Source organism: Dipodomys spectabilis, unplaced genomic scaffold (assembly GCF_019054845.1).
Source record: "Dipodomys spectabilis isolate Male_0828 unplaced genomic scaffold, ASM1905484v1 ptg000333l, whole genome shotgun sequence".
NCBI classification, from domain to species: Eukaryota; Metazoa; Chordata; class Mammalia; order Rodentia; family Heteromyidae; genus Dipodomys; species Dipodomys spectabilis.
The window spans coordinates 3,474,067-3,492,654 of NW_024871010.1; the positions used below are offsets into that span (position 1 = coordinate 3,474,067).

The window sequence follows — 18,588 nt, forward strand, 5'->3', positions numbered from 1 at the left end:
AATGAGGATGAATGTGCGCAGGTTCTGAAGGTCAGGAGAAAAAGGCCTGTTTGTACCCCAAGCTCTCTCTCTCCCCAGTGGTCTGTTTTGATAGGAAACCTTCATTTATGCCACCTTCTGTGGCAGGCCAAGTTCCCTGCACTCATCCTGTCTTTGTAAGACTATATTTCCGTGTTGAAACAAACTGCTACAATTAATTCAAGAGTCCTTCTGGCAGACAATTAGGGAGCTGAACATAATGGAATGATATATTATTGGCAAAGGTGCCTCCATGTGGGGTGTGTGTGTGTGTGTGTGTGTGTGTGTGTGTGTGTGTGTGTGCATACACCATTCCTGGTGTTTGAACTCAGGACCTAACTGAAGAGCTAAAGTAATTCCATTTTAAGTTCAAGCCCCCTGAGCTGTGCTGCCCTCAAAGTAACCCCCAAAGAGAGCTGTGCTGCCAAAGAGAAAAATAGTTCTCAGAAAAACCGCAGGTTGCCACCAACCCTGCCCACCTTTAAAGAACAGAACAGTTGCCCAGGTGTTCCAGCTGAAAAAGGGAAGTGTGATCAGGGTGGACATAAACCCCCTGAACTTGTGAACTTGCTTGTGTGGAAACCCCCTAAACTTGTTTGTTTGATACTATAAAAGCTGTGTCAATTTTATGCTTGGGGCCTCTTAGCATCACCAGTTACCAAGTACACATAGGACCAAGCTCCAGCTTGCAATAAATGACTCTTTGCTGTTTGCATTGATCATGGTCTCTGGTGGTCTGAGAGGGGGCGTCCGAAATCTGACCACTTTATGTGGGAGCTTGTCCGGGATAGCCCCCCCATAAGCCACACAGATACCTGATCAGCGAGTCATCCAGCTAGCCGGTAAGAGGGGGTGCAGCTGCTTTATGTTGCGTGTTATGTGTTTGATTTGCAAGTAGGGTTTTAGAGCTGGCAAGAAACGTTGGTAGATGTGCTACAAGGTAGCCAGCAGGCGAGTTGAAGAAATTCCCTGGGCCCTTGGGGAAGCCTTCCCCAGTGGAGTCTCGCTTCACTCTGTCATCTTTTGGACCATGACTTGTCCGGCCTCTGCTACTCTGGGTTAAGGGTAGATTATCCACCTCCCGGGTAGGGACTCATTGGCCTCCACCATCCTATGGGACAGGAACTCGTCTGGCCTCCACAACCATGGCTTAGAGGTGGATTCGAGCTCGAGATCAACATGCATGCTCTCTTTGTCTCATTTGTAGTTGCCATTTTAATTCCTTTCCTTGTTCATTTAACTTTCATTTTCGGATCAGCGGGCATCCTGGAGCCCCCCGAATGGGGTGGCCAGACGCTCCTTTCACCTCAGCCGCTCTCCCGTTTTAATACTTTTGGAATTTTAGGATGACATCAAAGGTTGACTTATTCTCTAGAAGAGGAGGCAGTGGGGGAAGGGAGAACCTGCAGGATCTAGCAATAACTTTGAAAGGGGCCTGCAGGGAAAACTCTAAGCCAGATGAATCTGCCACTGACCACCAAGTGCCACCAGCAAGATCTTAGCCTCGGGCCTTGGCCCAGAGGGTCTGAGTATGGGGAGGAGACTGTCAGTCTGAGGGGATGGCTTCCAGGGTCTTTTTTCCCTTGCCCCAAGATGACTGAGAATTCTCCTCCACCTTGGAAGGCCTCTGGATCAACATTTGCAGGAATCTAAAAAAAAAAAAGAAAAAAAGAAATCCTCTGGTGGTAAGATGTTGCCCAATTCATGGAGATCTGATTTTGTCTTTGTCCCCACTTGTCTGTCTTGTTTACTTTGGTGTCGTTTCTGTTCTATTTTTGAGGTGGGGAAATTCTGGGTGAGGGTGGCCAGCTCACTCAACAGATTCTGAATTCAGCTTGCTGATTGAGAATGGCGCAGTTCTAGTCGGAATGAACTGAGGGCCCACTAGTCCCCAACTCAGCTTTTGGCTATTGTCTAGTTCTGTTTTAGAATTGGTACCTGTTTTAAGTGTGGATTCTTGGTTTTTGTGTTTATTTATATTTTTGTTATTTATTTGAACATCTCTGAGGAAATAAAAGTTCTAGCCTCTGGCTGGGCTCAGCCACAGACCTGCTAGGCTCGCGTCACTGTGAGATATGTAAGGTTGCTGGACTAGTCTGGTTCCTTTCAGGTCTTGGGCTGAATTTTCTCCTTGTGGAGGCTGCCTGAGCAGAGAGTGTGGAAGGCTATGTACCTGGTTTGGATTTTTCAGCGAGTCCTGACAATGTAACAATTTGTAAAGTGCTCTTGTCTAAAATTGGATAAAATTCAGGCCAGTTTAGTTTTAGGTGACCCCTTCAACCAGCCCTTCTCCAACAGGTGGGATTCAAAAGATCCGTTGATGAATTGCCTTGCTAAACAAGCGAGCCCTGGGAAAATGAAGCTTAACAAAGGTACTTAGTTTAAAAAAATACTGTCTTAAATTTTTGTTAAAAAAACTTTGAAAAAATCTATGTAAAACTGATTTTGATTTATGCACGCTTTAAGATCTGTGTGTTTTCTATGTGTTTGTAAACATGTTCAAGATAAAAATTGTCAACATGCTGTAAAAATTGGGTGAATTTAAGTTTAAAATGTAAAAGGTTAAGAGGTTTAGACATTACTAAAAATTTAAAAAACTTTCACACTGTTTTAAATGGCTTTTTAAGGATTCTTTAACATAAAAATTAGAAAATCTGTTATTTTAAATTTTAATATTTTTAAATGCTTTGGCAGTTTGGGATTTAGTTCCCTTGGCTAAAATTTCAGGATAAATATTAAAAATTTAAATGGAAAGGTCAATTTAGCACTGTTACAAAACATGACATGTTCTGTCTGTCTAAAACTGTATTTTATTCAAACCTCCCTACCCCCCAAAAAAGGGAAAATTTAGAAGACTACCTAAGATCTATATTTAGGGGTGAGGCTGAATAGGCAGAAGTGTAGTTAAGCTGGTCATGCGTGGTGGGACCGACCTGGGGGGGGTGCTTCATAGATGGTGGGACTGGCCCTGGGAGGAGTCCACACATGGTAAAAGAGGGCAAGCTGGCACAAACGCAGTTCATCTAACCTTAAAGAGTCAGATTGGGTGCAGGCACATTCCATAGGAGGGGCTGAGTTGCCCATCTTTGTTCTGTCCCTTTTCCCTGCAGATAGACCCTGAAAACATGGTTAAAATGAGTGATGTGATGATCTGATTAGTATTGCTAAAACTGCCCCTTGTATGTGTTAAAATTAAAATTAAAATGGCCTTCAAAAGAGGGTTAAAAAGTTTATTTGTATAATGTAACTTGCTTTCAATGATGTTCTACAATTAGGATGTTTTTAAAAGTTATAAAGGTGTTAAGCCTAGCTTCTTGGCAGAGTAATGGTGATTGTAATTATTTTTTTTCTAGATTATTATTTGTTTTTATTGTGAAAATACTGTACAAAGGAGTTACAATTACATGGGCAAGATAATGAGTACATTTCTTATCAAGCATTGTAACATCCTCCTTTGTTTCCCCTTCCCATCCCATCCTTCCCCTATCCCCCCATTCAAGCCTCCAATCACCCCCCACAAACTTTACAACCAAAGTTGTAAAGTTCGTTTTCAACATAACGACTTGTACATCTCATTGTTGCAATATTTCCACCTGTATCCCTATTTAAACGATTCGTTTTTTCCCTTACCCTCCACAAATTATACTAACATCAAATACAGTGAAAGCAGGGGTTATACAATGGGGGAGGGACATACAAAGCAACAAAGATATCATCTTATAAATGTGTTAGAAACAATCGCATGAAAGAAAACAGCATTTGAGTACATATTTAGGGTTCATTTCCCTAACATAAATTTATCTGAGCTTTTCTGCTTGATTCAGGCATATACTATTTATTGGAAATAAGGAAAACCATGGGACCTATATTTCTTTGGGCCTGGCTTACTTCACTTAATATAATTTTTTCCAAGTCTTTCCATGTACTAACAAATGGGGCAATGTCATTCTTTATGATGGACGCATAGAATTCCATTGTGTGTGTGTGTGTGTGTGTGTGTGTGTGTGTGTGTGTGTCGCATTTTCTTGATCCATTCATCTACTGAGGGGCATCAGGGTTGATTCCATATCTTAGCTATGGTAAATAATGCTGCAATAAACATATCGTGCTGGTACCTTTAGTGTGGTCTTGTTTGTGAACATTTGTGTAAATACCCAAAAGTTGGATTGCTGGGTCATAGGTGAGCTCTATGTGGAGTCTTTTGAGGAACTTCCATACTCCTTTGCAAAGAGGTTGAACAAGTTTACACTCCCACCAACAGTGCAGTAGGGTTTACTTCTGTCCACATCTCCTCCAGCATCTGTTGTTATTAGAGCTCTTGATTATAGCCATTCTACCTGGGAGGAGGTGGTATCTCAATGTTGTTTTGATTTGCATTTCTTTTATGGCTAGGGAGGTTGAGCATTTCTTAAAGTATGTATTGGCCCTTTTTCATTCCTCTTCAGAGAAGTTTCTCTTTAAGTATTTAGCCCACTTATTTATTGGGCAATTGTTTCTTTGAAGATTTGTTGTTGGGGGATTTAATTTTTTGAGTTCCAGGTATGTTTTAAATATGAGACCCTTGTCCGTTGTTGTATGGCTAGTGAAGATCTTTCCCCAATCCGTGGGCTTTCTATTGATCTTGCAAGCTATGTCCTTTGCCATGCAGAAGCTCTACAATTTCATGCAATCCCATTTTGTCCAACCTTTCTTTAATTTGTTGTCTTTCTGGGTCTCTATTAAGAAAATTTCAGCCTGTGCCAAGGAGACAAAGGGTTTCTCCTATTCCATCCTGTAATGTTTTCAGTGTCTGCTTTGACTCTGATGTCTTTGATCCATTTGGACTTGATTCTCATGCAGCGTGATATATAAGCATCTAGCTTTAGTTTTCTACAAGTAGTTAACCAAGCCAGCACCATTTACTGAAGAGGCTGTCTTTCTTCCATTCTATTTTTTTAGCCCCTTTATTGAAGATTAAATGGCTATAGGTCTGTAGGTTCATTTCTGGGTTTTCAATTCTATTTCATTGCTTCTGAGGTCTGTTCTTGTGCCAGTAGCAAGCTGTTTTGATTACTATGGCTTTATAGTCTAGTTTGAAATTTGGTATTGATATTCCTCCAGCACTGTTCTTTCTGTTGAGGATAGTTTTAGCTATTCGGGTTCTTTTATTGTTCCATATGACTTTTTGGATTGCCTCTTCTATTTCTTTGAAGAATGAGATGGGAATTTCGATAGGTGTTGCATTGAATTTGTAGATAGCCTTGGGAAGTATTGCCATTTTCACGATGTTGATCTTTCCAATCCAGGAGCATGGGAGTTTTTGCCACTTCTAAGTTCTGTTTTGATTTCCTTTTTCGTTTTTAAAGTTTTCATCATTGAGGTCCTTCACTTCTTTGGTTAAGTTAATTCCTAGGTATTTTATTTTTTTGTGGGGCTATTACAAATGGAGTTGCTTTCCTAATTTCAGCAACACTTTACTCATTGTTGGCATACAGAAAAACCATTGATTTTGGGGGGTTAATTTTATACCCTGCTACTTTGCCAAAGTTTTAAATCAACTTGAGTAAATTGGGAGTGGAGTCTATGGGATTTGTTAAATACAAGATCATGTCATCTGCAAAGAGGAAGAGTTTTATTTCTTTTTTCCCTATTTGGATCACCTTTATGTTTGCATCTTCTCTTATTGCTGTAGATAAGAATTCTAATACTAGATTGAAGAGAAGTGGTGATAGTGGACATCCTTGTCTTGTTCCTGAGTTAAGAGGAAATGACTTTAGTTTTTCACCATTAAGTATAATGCTGGCTGTAGGTTTGTCATATATAGCCATTATTGTATTGAGGAATGTTCCATGGATTCCTAATTTTTCCAGAACCTTCATCATAAAGGGGTGCTGGATCTTGTCAAATGCTTTTTTTTGCATATATTTAGATAATCATGTGGTTCTTATCCTTGCTCTTGCTTATGTGATGAATTATATTAATTGATTTGCGAATATTGACCCAGCTTTGCATCCCTGAAATGAATCCTGTTTGATCGTGGTGTATGATTTTCTGGATGCATTGTTTAAGACGACTGGCCAAAATTTTGTTGAGAAGTTTTGCATCAATGTTCATCAAAGTAATGGGTCTACAGTCCTCTCTCTTTAATGAATCCCTGCCTGGTTTTTGGATGAGGGTTATCATAGCTTCATAGAATGAGTTCAGTAATGAACTTTCTCTTTCAATTTTATTTAAGAGTTGGAGAAATATTGGTGTCGGCTCTGTTTTGAGGGCCTTGTAGAATTCCACTAAAAAACCATCTGGTCCTGGGCTTTTCTTAGATGGGAAGTCTCTTATTGCTGTTTCTATGTCAATCCTTGATATGGGCCTGTTAAAATGGTTTAACTTATCTTGGTTCATTTTTGGCATGTCAGTATTTGCTAGGAAAAGTCCCATTTCTGCCAAGTTTTCAAACTTATTAGCATAAAATTTTGAGAAGTATTCCCTTATAATGTTCTGTATCTTGGTTGTTTCTGTGGTGATGTTTCCATTCTTATCACTGCGTTTATTTATTTGGGTGCGTTCTCTTCTTTTTCTGATAAGGTTTGCTAAGGGTCTGTCAATTTTATTAATTTTTTTTGAAGAATCAACTCTTTGGTTTGTTGATTCTTTCTATATTTTTTGGATTCTAATTCATTTAATTCTGATTTAATTTTAATTATTTCTTTCCATCTACTGGATTGGGGTTTATCTTGCTCCTCTTTTTCAAGAAAGCTCAGATGTCTCATTAAATTGTTGGTTTCAGATCTCTCCAATTTGTTGATGTAGGAACTCAGAGCTATAAACTTGCCCCTGAGTATTGCCTTTGCTGTGACCCAGAGAAGCTGGTAATTTGCATGTTCATTGTTGTTGAATATCATGAACATTTGAATTTCCTTTCTCATCTCTTCCATGACCCACTCGTGAATCAGCAGTGTGTTGTTCAGCCTTCATGTGTTACAGGATTTTCTTTGGTGGCTTTTGGTGTTGAGTTCTAATTTTATTCCCTTGTGGTGTGAGAGAATGCAAGGTATAACTTCAATGTTTCTGAATTTGGACAAGTTTGCTTTGTGGCCTAATGTGTGGTTTATTTTGGAAAATATTCCTTGTGCTGCTGAGAAAAACGTATATTCTGATGCTGCTGGGTGGAATATTCCATAGATGTCTGTTAAATCTTGTTGATCTATGCAGTTTTTTAGATCTCCATTTTCTCTGTTGAGTTTTTCTGAGTTTATCTATCTAGTGGGGAAAGTGGTGTGTTAACGTCCCCAACAATTCAAGTCTTTGGAGATATTGGGATTTGGGGGAAAATAGTGTTTTTTGCATAATTTTGGGTGCTCTGTTGTGTGGTGAATTGTGATTGTAATTCTTGCATTAAGAATAAATTCCATATGATTTTAAAAGTTTTAATGTGTATTGGTTTTAAAACAAGCAGCCATGAGACTTCCAGATTTTTCTGTGCATGTGATAGTGTAGAATTGAACCCAAGGCTTCATATATATGGGGCAAACCCTCTACCACTGAGCCCAGGAATGACAAATGTAGAAATACATATGTAGATTGTTACATATATATATATATATATATATGTATGTAAGCACATATATATATGTATAAAACAAGACACAGATGTCTGTATATTATCTAATTTTATATACTATATTACTACCAATTATTGATAAGTTATTCCTTCACTTATTTAAATATTACGATTAAATACATAACAAAGTATTAATTGAAAATTAGTCAATGTACTATAATTATTGTGTATAATTTTATAATATAATCATAAACTAACTACTAATGTAATTATTACTTTACAACATTCCATTCGTATGGATGTATATCAGAATGTGTTTCTTAGGATCTCCTTCCATTCATAGGTGGCAGTCCTGGGATTCGCACCCCAGGCCTAGGTTGTTGGTTTGGGCTATGGCTTCCCTGATAGCCCACCAAACTTCAGCAGTGCAAGGTCATGTACACTATCTGGGCCGTGTCATTTAGACCCAGGATGGTTGCAATGCAAAGGATAAAACAATGTAATACCACCTTCTGGAACTTCCCAGTTTTGTACTTCTTTTTTTCCCCCTCTGCATTTTTTTTCTTTTTTTTCGGTTTAGGGGCCAGAACTCTGGCTCTGGTGTTGTACCTCAACTCTTCAGCTCAAGGCTATCACTCTACCACTTAAGCCATAGCGCTACTTCTGGCTTTTTTCTGCTTATGTGGTGTTGAGGAATCGAACCCTGGGCTTTATGCATGCAAGGCAATCACTCTATTACTGAGTTTCTTTCCCAGCACTTCTCCTTTTTTGCCAGTCCAAAGATTTGAACTCTGGTCGTAGGATCTCAGGATGGGCTGTGTGTCCAGAGGCTGCACCCCAGCCTAGGATGATCGAAGCTGACGCAGAGTTGTCACAAGCTAAGTTCAAGCCCCAGTCCTGGCCAAAAAAATCAAGGCTCTGGCTTGGAATTTGCACCATTTTTCTTGCAGGCCTGGGATTTGAACTCAAGGTCTGGGTAACTCTGTGTCACTGTTGGGGAGAGTAAGCTTACCGTCGTTGAAGACAAGAATTTCAGCCCAGTTTCCAGGGCCCGAATTCAAGCCCCAGCACTGAAAAAAAAATATTCGTATATGAGATCTATTTACGTACATGGGTTTATTCCATATGATATTTATTACCCTTGTTTTTTATTTTATTTAGTATTATTACATATATAATATTTATTTCATTTATTACATTTTATCACATGGATGTATTTGCATAAGGATTATAGATCATACTGAGACCCAGGACTTTCACAGAGAAGGAAAAACATGTGTCAAAATTGTCTTCTGACTCCACATATAAACTTCTGGCAATGCTGAGATTTTAATTCACAGCTCACGATGCCCAATTCATGAAAGGGTCAGTTGTACTACAAAAGCCTTTGGCAAACTGAGCTGCCAGCCAGTTCTGTGGAACAAGCCATAGTAATGGCTGATAGATATAGATAAAGATGTGGATATAGATATATAGACAGACAGAGAGAGAGAGTGAGAGATAGATAGATAGATAATAGATAGATAGATAGATAGATAGATAGATAGATAGATGTGTAGTTTGCAATATATATGAGAGAGAAAATGTGAGGATATGAAATTATACATTTTATGAATTATTATTAAATTATGCCTCCATTTAATGAAGTAGCATTAATGTAAAAGTAGTCAGTATTTTTTAATTGGGAGAATCATACAAAGTAGCTAGAATGGAAGACATAATAAAATATTTTTCATGTGGCATTCTATAAGAGAATCATGAACTAATTGCAAATTTATTTGTTACTTTTATAACAATCCATTAAGCATTCACATGAATAGGAAAGATTTTCTCAAGATCTCCCTCCATTTGTAGGTGGCAGTCCTGGCAATCAAATTCCAGGCCTGGGTAGTTTACTTCGAAATGCAAACCATTAGCATGACACTGTGAAGATTTCAGTTTGTCACAATGAAAAAAAGAACAAGAATAAACGAAAGCCAGGTGTTATTTACTCCTGCCTTTAATCCTAGCTCTTCAGGAATCTGTGAGGTAGAGAATGCCAGTTTGAATTCAGCCTGGACAGGAAGTCCACAGCACTCTTATTCGAAGTTATCAAAGGAATAAAAAATCTCCATGAATGGAGCTGTGGCTCAAGGGCAGAGCTCTACCCTTGAGCAAAAGGAGCTCAGGCACAGTGGCTAGGCTCCTAATACAACCCCCGGACCTGCCTAAAAAGAACAAACAAAAAAATCAAGTGACTCCATGTCTCCCCATATATGTATGGATGTATTTTTATCGGTGAAGGTCCAGAGTCCCTAAGATGAAAGGCACCCAGCTAGGAAATTTGCTTTGAATAGAATGATTTCATAGCAGAGACAGTGCTTTCAAGACAGTGCATGTTCCGGGGCTCCCCTCACTGTTCCCATTGTATCCTGAGGTTTTCTCGGCACCAGGGACTGCTGAAGGAACTCTGCCTCATTGTTGGAACAGGCAGACAAAAGGCCTCACTCTTGTACAGTTGTGTAACAAGCAACTCCATCAAGGCCGATTAGTGAGGAGGAGTGTGGTCGGGCTCTGAAGGCCAGGAGAAAAAGGCCTCTTTGTACCCCAAGCCATCTCTTCTCCCCAGTGCTGTTTTCACAGGAAGCCTTCATTTGTGCCACCTCCCATGGCAGGCCAAGTTCCCTGCACTCATCCTGTCTTTTTGTTAGACTATATTCCAGTGCTGAAATAACCTGCTACAATTAATTCAAGCGTACTTCTGGTAGACAACAAGGGAGCTTAACCTAATAAAATGCTTCATTATTTGCAATGGTGTATTCCTAGGTTTCTGGAAGCTTGCTAAATCTAAGCACATGTTTAATATCACAATGCTTCCTGTCATTTAGGGCTGGTGAAGCTCATCAGGTTTTGAAACCTTTGACCTCTCCTAGTTAGGCTCTGGATGGCTAGGTTTCAGGGTTGAATACAGGGCCTGGGTGCTGAGCATGACCTCAGAACTGGAGCTCAGTGCTTTAACAGTTGGTTTCAGAGCTTCACTTCTGGTATCTGTGTGTGTGTGTGTGTGTGTGTGTGTGTGTGTGTGCATACACTTGTCCTGGAGCTTGAAATCAAGACCTGAACACTGTACCTGAGTTTCTCCAGTACAAGGATAGCACTCTACCACTTAAACCACACAGGCACTTCAGACTTTTTTCTAGTGATGTGGAACTAAGGAATCAAACCCAGGGATTCATACATGCAAAGCACTCTACCCCTAAGACACATTCCCAGCCCTCAAATTCAGGTTTATTTCTTTCTTCTCTTGGAAGTTGGAGGAATTGATGTCTAGGCCTGGGTGCTGTCCTTGAGCTCTTCAGCTAAAGCCAAGTGATCTATCACTTGAGCTACAGCACCCCTGCAGGTTTTTGGTAGTTCAGTGGAGAGAAACCTTTCAAGGAATTTCCTGCCCAGCCTGGTTTTGGGCTGTGATCATCAGCTCTCAGGCTCCTGAGTAGCTAGGATGACAGGTGCAAATCACTGGCGCCCAGCTTCCATTTCGTGTTTCTAAGTGGTGAATAGGAGATAGTAGTCTCTTAGGACCTTTTGTGTCTGGGATAGTTTGGAACCCAGATCGTCAGGTCTCAGCTTCCTCAGTAGGCAGGATGACAGACCTAAGCTGCAGATCCTAGACTGTAACACTCTGTTGCAAGGGGGTTCTTGGCTCCACATGATAGGGAGCTAGCGATGAGCCCAACAGGGAAGGGTCAGTGGCTAGGCCCTGAGTTCAAAGTTCATGACTGAGAAAAATAAACCCAAACAATTGTCTGTAGGAGACAACTCACTAGAGTTAGGAAATACATAATTTTGGCCTTGATATGGGGATATATCTGAGCCTCAAATTTCTCATCTGCACAATCATCTTACTTGTGGAACTCTTATAAGAACCAGATGAAAAAAATGCACAGTGTAAAGGACTCAGCACACAACACATCATAAAGGACTCATCAAATAGCTGTATCCCACACACTGTCATTAGAAATAGAGTGCTTTCATCAGTATCACCATTCTTTCAGAATCACATCACAAACCATACGAAGTTCACATCTAATGATTTTGAGGGGTGGGGTTTTTTTGGAGGAGGTGGAGTCAGCCACAGGGATTGTATTGAAAGTTTGGGGGTACTGTCCTACGATCTTTTGCTCAAGGCTAGAGCTCTACCACTTTGAGCCACAGCTCAGAGTTTTGCTGACTTCCTGCCAGGGCTGGATTTTAAACCCATCAGGGTCAGATCTCAGTCCCCACGTACCTTGGATGACAGGGGTTAATGAGCCAGTGGCATCTGGTTCTGTGGAGCCATTTACCTCTGGCTAAGTCAGGTTAGATGGCAGCTGTCAGCAACAGACTCCTGGCTTGCTCTATGATGAGGTATTTGCAGTGCTATCATTATATAGTTGCAGTAAAAATATTCTATCTTTATTTGGTGCCATTCCTGGGTCTTGAGTAAGAGTCTAGTCCCTAAGCTTTTATGCTCAAAGCTAGTGCTTTGAGTGGATGATTGTTGTAATTTTTCCTGTGGTATCTCTGATATTATTGATTTGGGTCTCCTCTATTTTGTTCATTACTCTTGCCAGTGGTCTGTCAGCTTTATTGATATTTTTTTAAACAGCTTTTTGTTTTATTAATTTTATTAATAATTTTCTTTGTATCTCATTAATTTCAGCTCTTATTTCAGTTATCTTTTTCTGTCTAGCAACTTTAGGTTCAATTTTTCTTGCTCCTCTAGCAGTTTTAGTTGCATCATAACATTGTTTACTTGGTCTATGTTTTCTTTTTTTTAATTTTTTAATTTATTTTTATTGTGAAAATACTGTACTGAGGGGTTACAATTACATGGGCAAGATGATGAGTACATTTCTTATCAAGCATTGTAGCCTCCTCCTTTGTTTCCCCTTCACATCCCTTACCATCCTCCCCCTGAACCCCCACCCAATCCCCCCTGCTCCCCCTCTTCCCCCACCAAAGTTGTAAAGTTAGTTTTCGACATAACAACTTGTATATCTCATTGTTGCAATGGGTCCACCTGTATCCTTACTTAAATAATTTGTTTTTCCCCTTCCCCTCCACAAATTATACCGACATCAAATACAGTAAAAGCAGGGGTTATACTGTGGGGAAGGGACATACAAAGCAACAAAGAAATATTCTTATAAATGTGTTAGAAACAATCGCATGAAAGAAAAAAAAAACATTTGAATACATATCTTAGGGTTCATTTCCCTAACATCACCTTATCTGACCTTTTCTGCTTGACTCAGACATATACTAGATATTGCAAATAAGGGAAACCATGGGACCTATGTTTCTTTGGGCCTGGCTTAATTCACGTAACATAATTTTTTCCAAGTGTTTCCATTTCCTAACAAATGGAGCAATGTCATTCTTTCTGATGGAGCATAGACTTCCATTGTGTATATATACCATATTTTCTTGATCCATTCATCTACTGAGGGGCATCTGGGTTGGTTCCATATCTTAGCTATGGTAAATAATGCTGCAATAATCATACTCGTGCTGGTAGCTTTAGTGTGGTCTTGTTTGTGATCATTTGGGTAAACACCCAGAATTGGGATTGCTGGGGCATAGGGGAGCTCTATGTGGAGTCTTTTGAGGAACCTCCATACTACCTTCTAAACTGGTTGAACAAGTTTACACTCCCACCAACAATGAAGTAAGGTTTCCTTCTGTCCACATCCCCTCCAGCATCTGTTATTATTATAGTTCTTGATTTTAGCCATTCTAACTGGGGTGAGGTGGTATCTCAATGTTGTTTTGATTTGCATTTCTTTTATGGCTAGGGAGGTTGAGCATTTCTTCATGTGTCTATTGGCCATCCATCTTTCTTCTTCAGAGAAGTTTCTGTTTAAGTCTTTAGCTCACTTATTTATTGGGCAGTTGTTTCTTTGAGGATTTGTTATTGGGGGATTTGATTTTCTGAGTTCCAAGTATATTTTAAATGTGAGACCCTTGTCCGTTGTATGGCTAGTGAAGTTCTTCTCCCAATCCGTAGGCTTTCTATTGATCTTGATATGCATGCTGAGAGCAATAAATTTGCCCCTCAGGACTCCTTTCACTGGGTCCCTTTCTGATGTATTTTCATTTTCATTGAATTGTAGGAACTTTTTAATTTTTTCTTTAATTTATTCTGTAACCCATGTATTGTTCCAAGAACGTTGTTTAATTTCCATATGTTTAAGTTTTATCTACTTTATGCCTTGTTATTGAGAACCAGTTTGATTCCAGTATGGTCAGATAGAATACAGGGTACTATGTCGATCCTCTTGTATTTGCTTAAATTCCTTGTATGAACTAACAAATGATCTATTTGAGAAAAAGTTAGGGAGTTTGCAAGAATAAGACCCTGCTGGTGGGAATGCCTGTAATTCTAGCTACTCAGGAGGCTCACATCTGAGTATTCAGTTTTAAAGCCATCCCAGGCAAGAATGTTCATGAGGATTTTCTTGGGTAGTTCAGCACCACACCCTGCCTCAATTCTGTGGCTGTTCACCACCTTTGCCAGCATGGGCTGGGCTGAGCAGCTTATGCAAGCCAGTATGGAGAGATGCTGCACCCCACTGTACGTCTGTAGTTGTTCACAGCCGCTGTCGATGCCACTGCTGCTGCCACAACTGATGCACTGCTTGAGCTGCTGCCACTGCCCCAGGATCAGCTGGGCCACATATGCAAGCCAGACACTCCACCACGAGTCAGGTGTTAGACACTGCTCTGCCTCTGGCTTGGCTGGGCTGCTTATGTGGGTCAGTATGGAGAGGCACAAACCACCAGGGGTCTGGAGTTGTTCACTGCAGCTGTAGTCACCTTAGCCACCGCTGCCGCCCTGGGCTCGTCTGGGCTGTTCCTGTGGGCTAGTGCCAAGAGGCATCGTGCCCGGAGTCTTGGTGGTTTGCTGCCACTGCCAGTTGCTGCTGCTGCTGCTCCAGGTTAGGCTAGGCTGTTTACACCAGCAGGACAGAAGTACCACAGTGTGAGTCTAGGGTCATTCACCACTGCTGAAAGCTGCTGCTGTTCCAGACTGGATTGGGCTGCTTGCACCAACCAGGCAGAGGCGCCGTGCCAGGGCCACTGAGGGAAGTCTTCATGCCGGCTCTGCATTTGAGATTTCTGTTTGTATTCTCTGGGTTGGCACTGTACCTTGGGAGTCTTCTGGGAGCCTTGGGATGCTTGCCTGTGTGTGGTCTTTGGAGGGTCCAGAGCCAGGATACTTAAGCAGCCTGGCACGAATCCCCACAACTTAAGCTGCTCAGCACAGAGCCCCATCACCAACAAGGGGTGGGGGAAGGGTCTTCCCACTTTACTGTCTGTGTAGGTTTTTCCCTTTTCTTTTATCACTTCCTATATCTCTCTGAGCAATTGCATTTTTTTGGGGGGTGGGAGGGTGTCACTTGGTGAAACAGAGCATTGAAAGCCAAACACTGTTTTTGGTTGGAGAGAGCTGTGGTGTTTCCCTGCTGTTCCATTGCCATCTTGGCCCCTCCTTGTCAGGTGGAATTTTTCTTAGGCGGCAAGTGGGCCTTGGTTACCAAAGGATAGGTACATAAAAGAATATGTTGTAAAGCCAGCAATTTGTAGTTAGACATTTCTGTTAATATAGCCTTCACAAGATTAGGGAACAAAGTGGGTGGTCTATCCTAAAGTATTTCAAAGGGATTAAATTCTTTAACATAATGGCTACATCTTGCTTGAAGAAGAGCAAAGTGAAGGAGACTTACGTAGCCATGGCCAGTCTCTGTATTTAATTTAGTTAAAGTTTCTTTAAGGTCATACTCATTCTTTCTAGTGCCTTGAACTCTGAGGTCTATATATGGATTGTAACTTCCAATTTATTCCTAGGGCATTAGTTAATAATTGAGAACTTAGGCCATGAATGCAGTGCCAACTTCAGACCCCACACCTAAGGGTAAGTCAAATCAAGGAATTATTACATGCCTCAGCTCAGCCTGAAAAAGTGTCCACTATTATAATAGATACCAATACCCATACTTTCCAGGCTTTACCTCTATGAAGTCCACTTGCCCAATTCACCATCTGAGGTTCCTCACATATGAATTCTTTCCATATGTTCCAGCTTTTCAGCTTTTACCTGTTGGAAATTACCTACACACATTACAAAGGATTGGTAGGCTGAGGCCCTACTGGTTTTCAGAACAGTCTTAGGCAGTAGCCTCGGGCAATTTACCTTGGTGCAAATATATACATATAAACTGACAGCTTAAGCCTTATGCATTTTTCCCAAGTTTAGTTTCAAAATTTGCACACTTATTACCACTGTTTTTGCTTCTTCCTTTAATGTTAACAACTAGTAGCTCTAGAGACCCCGTTGGTTTTAGAGTGGTCTCCCAAGCTACCTAACCAGCTCAGATGTTTCTCTGTATCTTAGGGTCTCTAGTTTCTTTAACTCCTGTATAGTACTCTGAACCTTGGATACTTCTTCCATTTTATTCTCCTCCTTTTCTCTCAAACTTGCTTTCATGATCCCACTCTCCTTCTCAATGTGCTCCTTAACCTGCAAATGTTTTGGCAGGGTCACATGAGAGTTCCTTTGACTGGCCAACTGCTGTTCCTTCTCACAACCCCTTTGCTTGCTCTTCAGCTCCTTCCTTAAGTTCACAAAGGTGCTATTGAGAGGTAAATTTTCCCACCTCCACCTGTTCCATTGGGACATGATATTTCTGCATTACATTTATGGTGAAGATCTCAGCAGTCTTTTTGGCTTTTTACTCTAGTAGTTTCTCTTTCTAGTTTTCCACTTCACCGTATTTTTGTGACAGATCTTTCAACTGTTTGTTTAGCGCTTCTGTTTTTCTTCCCAATGCTCTTTTCCTTTCCCCGGCATTCTTTATCAGACCATGTGGTCCTTTAACTCTTACTGAAGAGTAACAATCTCTTTCTTGAGCCTGATATTTCCTGTTCACTTTTCTTGGCCTCATCTTCTATGACATAGCACTTCCTCGTCTTTCTCTATATCTATTCTTATCTTCTTTCTCTGTTGTTTTGAATATCTGGTGACACTCTTCAAAGCTTATAATCAACATGTACTTCAGCCTAATACATTCTTATATCAGGTCCAGCTCTTTTATTATGTCCACTATTTCTTTTTTTTTTTTTTTTTTAAATTTTATTTTATTTTATTTGAGAACATACTGTACAGAGGGGTTACAATTACATGGGCAGGATAATGCATACATTTCTTACCAAGCATTGCAGCCTCCTCCTTTGTTTACCCTTCACCTCCCTTCCCAGCCTCCCCCCTCCCTCCCACCCAATCATACCCCCCCACCGACATTGTAATGCTGATTTTGACATGACATTTTGTACTTCTCATTGTTGCAACAGGTCCACCTGAATCCTTAAAAGACTTGTTTGTCCCCATCTCCTCCACATGTTATACTGACATCAAATATAGTGAAAGCGGGGGTTACACTGTGGGGGAGGGACATACAAAGCAACAATGAAATAATCTTATAAATGCATTAGAAACACATGCATGAAAGAAACAAAAACATTAAAATACATACTTGAGGTTTCGTTTTCCTAACATCACATTATCTGACTTTTTCCGCTTGACTCATACCTATACTAGATATTGCAAATAAGGGAAACCATGGGACCTATGTTTCTTTGGGCCTGGCTTACTTCACTTAATATAATTTTTTCCAAGCCTTTCCATTTCCTAACAAATGGGGCAATGTCATTCTTTCTGATGGAGGCATAGAATTCCATTGTGTATATATACCACATCTTCTTGATCCATTCATCTACTGAGGGGCATCTGGGTTGGTTCCATGTCTTAGCTATGGTAAATAATGCTGCAATAAACATAGTTGTGCTGGTAGCTTTAGTGTGGCCTTGTTTGTGATCATTTGGGTAAATGCCCAAAAGTGGGATTGCTGGGTCATTGGGGAGCTCTATGTGGAGTCTTTTGAGGAACCTCCATACTGCTTTCCAAAGTGGTTGAACATGTCCACTATTTCTTAATGAAGCATCAGGATCTCTTCTTGGCCTCACTTGTGGTTAGCAAGGATGGTAGCATTGCTGTCTTGTGCTTCTGTTGGCCTCTGACCTGTGGTCCCCTAACTTGCCTCATGCTCACCCAGGCTAATGTACTTGAATTTCATTTAATTCTGACTGTTTTCTAGGTTCCTTTTGAGGATTTTCTTCTCATTTTTGACTCTCACAAGTTCGTAATTTATATCTTCAAAGCTTTTCTTCACGTCAATAATTCTCTGGTTTCTCCAGTGTACTCTTCTATTTGCTTTTAACCTCTTAGTGGGTTTTGTTTAGCACATATTGGAGATTCAGTATTTTATAAACTGTGTTTTGAGATAGAAGTGTGTGAATTTTTTCTTTGCCACATTTCTTCTTAATATTATAGGGCTGTTTTTAAATTGAACACAGTTGGAATTCAGAGCCTCAAGCTCCTTTGCATGTTTCTCCAGAGATATAATCACATTTTCCAGGTGTTAATGGGATTACATAACCTGTCATTTTCAATCTTTCTCCCCCTTGGACATTCCTTTTTCCAATGTCCATTTTTCTTGCAATAAGCACTCTGATCTAGTCCTAGAGGTTCCCTACTGCCATTTGCAAATGAATTGTACTGTCTTTGCCAAGGGTTTCTTGATCCCTATTCTGGTGCTCCTACCAAAACTCAAACTCCCTTCTTACTCTTTTTTTTTTTCCAGGGTACCTCTGTTGTCAAACACCCACTGGGCAACCACTTCCAACTCAAAATACACCTTTCCCTCAAAACTTTATAACTTTTGAAGCTTTCTTCTAAGATATGGGGCTGACTAACAAAAGCCATATTTAGGGCTCTTTGATTCTCCAAGGCTTCAAGATCTATAGGCCTATAGGTCCTATAGGCTTCTGGGAGAAGTTTCAGAAAAGCATTAGGGTACTCACTGGGGAACTCTCCCATCTCACTCACCTTTCTGGCTTTCCAGCCTCTGCGGTATCACTGCTAACCAAACCTGGCAATAATTGGTAAGCACCTC

At 40.5% G+C, this 18,588-nt stretch overlaps 1 long non-coding RNA gene across 4 annotated transcripts in view; it reads left to right on the top strand.

Moving 5' to 3' along the window:
- The first annotated feature begins 658 nt into the window (after positions 1-658).
- LOC122095059 overlaps positions 659-18,588 on the top strand; it is a 34,043-nt gene continuing 16,113 nt past the window's right edge. For 3 of the 4 annotated variants that reach the window (XR_006145012.1, XR_006145009.1, XR_006145011.1), the window contains exon 1: positions 2,101-2,390. This is a non-coding gene — a long non-coding RNA (uncharacterized LOC122095059). Of the gene's footprint in view, positions 861-2,100; positions 2,391-18,588 lie in introns of those variants that run through there. The other variant, XR_006145008.1, reaches the window with a different exon arrangement.